Source organism: Benincasa hispida, chromosome 12, assembly GCF_009727055.1.
Source record: "Benincasa hispida cultivar B227 chromosome 12, ASM972705v1, whole genome shotgun sequence".
In the NCBI taxonomy this organism is placed as follows: domain Eukaryota; kingdom Viridiplantae; phylum Streptophyta; class Magnoliopsida; order Cucurbitales; family Cucurbitaceae; genus Benincasa; species Benincasa hispida.
In genome coordinates, this window is record NC_052360.1 from 46,526,918 (window position 1) to 46,532,301 (window position 5,384).

Here is a 5,384-nt window from a genome sequence, read left to right on the forward strand (position 1 = left end):
AGCATGCGCAAAAGGTAAACGATCGTTTAATGCCATCGCTTAGCATTCAACGCATTGCCCAGCTGCCGCAACAAAGGTATGAGATCTCGTAGTGTTATCGCATAGCAACTCGACGCATCGCCTAGCTCACGCATAGAGGTAAACGATCGTGTAGTGCTATCGCATAGCAACTCAACACATTGTTTAGCCCCCGATCAAAGATAAACGATCGTAGTAAGCGATCGCACAGGGCTATCGTATAGCTCTTCATAACTATTGCTTAGTTCTATCGTATAGAATCAAACGATCGCTTAACACCATTGTCTAGCACTGCATGTCATCGTTTAGTATCTGCCATAGCTAAACGATCGCTTAGCTCCATCGTATAGAACATCATTGCGTCGTTCAACATCGTAGGTAAGCGATTTGTTTAGTTCCATCACATAGAAACTTCAACGCATCACTTAGCACGTCGTCTACACGATCACTTAGCTCTACATCTAAACAATCGCTCAGCGCTATTGCGTAGCACTTCACTGCATCGCTCATAATGCATCATTGCTAATGATTGCATAGTACCATTATATAGTAAATTCAACGTATTGTTTAGTTCCCATGCCAAAGCTAAACGATTGCTTAATGCTATCGTATAACAAATTGAACGCATCGTTTAACTCCCGCAGGTACACGATCGTCTAGCGTAGGATACCTCAACGATCAACGCCCAAAGCTAAACGATCGCTTAGCTTTTCTTCACATCGTCTAATGCATGAAGCTAAATGATCATTTAGCTATTGAAGCTCAACGATGATAAGAGCAGAGGCTGATTTTTTGGAACTGCAACTCGACCCATTCGCTTGTTTCTTCGATTTACAGGTTAATTTCAACTCTACTGACTCCAAATAAATTACAGACTCTTGGGAACACATTAAAGCTCATCAAGCAAGAGCCAATTACAAATTTAAATGAGAAATTAAAGAGAATTAAATAGCCAAAACTCAGAAAACCATATCAATGCACCGGTTTCATATTTGTCATATAAAACACCCGCCAAACCAAAATTAAACCAAACTGAATGCTTATTTGATGCTCTGATACCAATTGTAGGATTGTATCAACAGCAACGAAAACTTAAGAATCATCTAAGCACACAAATTCACTAATTTTGGCAAAATATAAAGCATGCTTTTCCAGGAAAAATGGGTTTCAAGACATACCTCTTGTAGAACTTCTTCAAAGCTCCTTCACCAGCTACAATCTTCTTCGAATCTTTGTAGACCACCTCAAGATCTTCACACTATTCTCTTGGTGCTCTAGATTGAGTTGTTGGACTCAAAACAAGCTTGAATCAAGGGATGAAGGAGAAAAACTCACTACTGCAACCTTATTGATGAACCTTTCTTCAAACTAGTTGTTCTTTTAAAAACTCTATGGATTGCATGCCCGATTTTCACTCCAATCTCTTCATTATATTGCAAATCAACATGCAAAGAGAAGAGTTGCAACATTGATCGTGTAGTACTTTGTCTATCGTATAGCCCGATCGTCCAGCACTCGCCTACACGATCGCCTATCTCATCGTGTAGCGCCGCACACTTACTATACGATCGTCTGCCCAACGCCTTGCGCTCAACATTTCGCTCTCTTCTCTTGCTCACGCATACCCAACGCATGAGCAACTCTTGGCAACGTCTCTTGCCAATGCTTCGGCCAATATGCGTCCAACCTTACAAACGCATGGTTGCCTTTCTTCTCATGATGCATTAATGTCTCCTAACACTCAACACATGGTTCCTTTTTTACTTTATAGTTAACCAAATCAAAGGATTTAACTTATACTTAGTTAATCCCTTTTATTTCCTGCTTAAGTTGGAAAAATGGAAATCCGAGTTTCACAGATATAATATCTATTAGTAGTTTTTTTTTTTTTTAATTGCAGATCTGAGTCTCTAACTCTTATCTAAATGAAAATGTTAAAAAACAAAAAATCAGACATCGATTGTAATTATGACTTTTTCTTTATTTTCACATCTCTTCTCCTTTAATTTAAATCTTGGTCATCATAATAATATCTTTTAGTTAAGTTTTTACTTTATTCTCAAAGATATATTTTAATTTCACAAATGGAAATAGAGAAGCTTTGGAAAGTGAAAAAGAAATCGAAAATGATTAAAGCAAATAAAAAACATTAAACACCCAATGAATCATTTGAAAGAACTTTTCATTTTCTTCGTTGAAAAAATTGAACAATGAGTCAAAATATGATTTAGAAAAATAACAATTAATTTTTATACTATTAAAAAAAATATGGAAATGTACTATTTTCTCCAGAAAAAAAAAAAAGAGAGAGAGAGAAGACCTTTGGAAAAAAAAACAACAAATCATTTGTACTTTTTGTTTCCATAACTAAACAAATTACAATGATATTGTGGTCAAAATTAGGAATTTGCTCTTGTTTAACTAAACTAGTTTTTCTACTATTTGCTAGAAAATTATGGAATTGTGGTATTGAAAAAAAAAAAAACTAATATACTATTTGCATAGAAACAAATATAGCCTATTGTTTAATGTGAGTTAACAACATATAATCTATTGCTTAATGTAAGTTAGTTTATCGTACTTGTATAAATGGAAGAAATATGCAATTTAGTTGTTTTGTCTTTTTTAATTAAACAAGTCAATATAAATACTAACTAAAATACGCAACCAAATAATATTGTGTGCATACAAACAAATGTGTTCTATTGTATTGAATAAAATACAATGATAACTAAATTACATAATCAAATAAATTAGTTCAGAAGATGCAAAAATGATATGTTGAACTTCGAGTACATATTTTTACTATATGTTTAAGAATTTCTAAAATTGACTTCGTTGGTATATTTGATCACAAATCTGGTAAAAGTTGGCCAATGAAAGACGAAACAATCAAGTTTTATATTCCATATATTGTTGAGCATTAAACTCAAATTGTTAGTTTTTTGGTTGGTTTTTAGCAAGCATTTTGAAGGGCCAAATATGTTCAAATTAAATGTGTGACCATGGATTTTGATGCCTCGGATGTGTACTTTTTTATGGTTTAAGTCTCAAGTCGTTTGGTGTTTTCTATAGAAAGTTATGGCAGTTTGAGTAACGAAGGGTGAAGAATTAGTGAAACTTTTAAAATTCTGTCTTTATTATTGTAAACACTTTCATTTGCTTTTATTATTGATTTATTGAAGGAATTTAGAGAGACACTTTGTGAGACTATATATAGTGGTATTGTAATCTTTGTCAAGACAAGGTTGAGAAAGAAATCAATAGAAGATTGAGTATTAGTGTCCATACTTTATTCTTTCTCTCTTCAATAAAAAGCTCCACTACTCAAATAATTTTGTTTCTTTTTTCAATTTGGTATCAGAGCTATGTCGAACCATGGGAGCACAGTGTTGGAACAGATGCAGTTACCACGACTCACCAAGATAAACTATGACAATTGGATTATTCAAATGTGTGCCTTGCTCGGTGCTCAAGACGCATGGGAAGTAGTCTAAGAAGGTCTTGAAGAGGAGGTACCAATTGCAAATCCGACAGCAAACCAATCGAGGGCAATAAAAGAGATGCGCATAAAAGACAAAACCGCTCTCTATCTCATGTTCCAAGCTGGGGATGAGTCAGGTATCGAGAAAATTTCAAGTGTAAAGACATCGAAGGAAGCATGGGACACACTGGAGAAGGTTTTCAAGGGTGTTAATCAAGTTAAACAAGTGCGGCTCCAAACCCTTTGAGGCGAATTGGAAACCATGAAAATGAAGGAGTCAGAAGGAGTATCTGACTACATCACCCGAGTTCAAATGGTGGTGAACCAACTTAAACACTATGAGAAACTCTTGAAGATGCTAGGGTTGTGGAGAAAATCCTTCGATCATTGGCAATGATTTTGAAAATGTGGTATGTGTTATCAAGAAATCAAAGAATTTGGAAGAAATGACTATTGATCATCTTGCAGGTTTCCTTGAAGCACATGAACAAAGAAAGAAGAAAAAGAAACAAGAGGTCTTGGAGGAGACCTTACAAACAAAGATGACCATCATAGAAGACAAGGCAATGTATGTGCAGCACAATTGAGGAAGAGGACGTGGTCGTGGTGGCCGTAGTTTCGATCCCAATAGAGGTCATGGTTGTAGAAACAACAATGAAGAGAAAGAAGAAACGAGCCAACTAAATTGGCATGGACGAGGCCAAGGTCGTGGAAGAGGTGGTCACTCAAATCGTCCAAATGTCGAGTGTTACAATTGAAGAAAATGCAAACTAAGTCGCAGAAGATAAAACCAAAGATGATGGTGTTCTCATGATGGCCCATGAAGGCATCACTCCAGACAGCAACATGGTGTGGTATCTTGACACCGATGCAAGCAAACATATGTGTAAGCACAAACATCTTTTTGTTGATATGCAAGAGATAGAAGATGGACATGTGTCTTTTGGAGATGCATCAAAGGTTCAAGTCAAAGGTCGAGGAAAAATATGTTTTTCCCAAAGGAATGGAAAAGAAGGTACTATGGAGGATGTCTACTATGTACCTGACTTGAAGAGTAATATTCTAAGTAAGGGGTAGTTATTGGAGAAAGGATGTTCGGTCTTCATAAAAGATCGAATGTTGCACTTGAAGGACAGTAATGATCGGGTGCTCGCACACATTGAGATGGGGAAGAATCATATGTTCAAACTCAACCTGAAGAATGTACAAGAGAGGTGTTTACAAGTCAACATGGAGGACAAAGAATTCTTATGGCACTTACGGTTTGGACACTTACACTACGTCACACTAAAAAAGTTAGCAAAGAAGGACATGGTCCATGTGCTACCAAAAATGGACTACACCAAGAAGTTTTGTGAAGATTGTGTACTTGGCAAACTAGCAAGGACAACTTTCCAAAAGAAAGCAGAATATTGTTCAAAGGGGCCTCTTAAGTTGATACACACAGACATATGTGGCCCAATCACTCTGAAATCTTTCAGTGAGAAAAGGTATTTTATTACCTTTATTAATGACTATACAAGAAAAACTTGGGTTTATTTTTTGAAGGAAAAGCCAGAAGCATTTGAAGTATTCAAAAACTTCAAGATGATGGTAGAGAAGACAACCAATCTTTACATCAAGGCTTTACGGTCAGATAGAGGTGGAGAATACATATCAATCGCTTTCACAAATTATTGTGAGGAACAAGGTATCAAAATATTTTTTACTGCACCATATTCACCTCAGCAAAATGGCATTGCAGAAAGGAAAAATTGAACGATCCTTGATATGGTTCGATCAATGTTGAAGAGTAAAGACATGCCAAAGGAATTCTAGGCGGAAGCAGTACCAATGCGCTGTGTATGTGAAAAACCGATGTCCACATACAAAATTGGTGAAT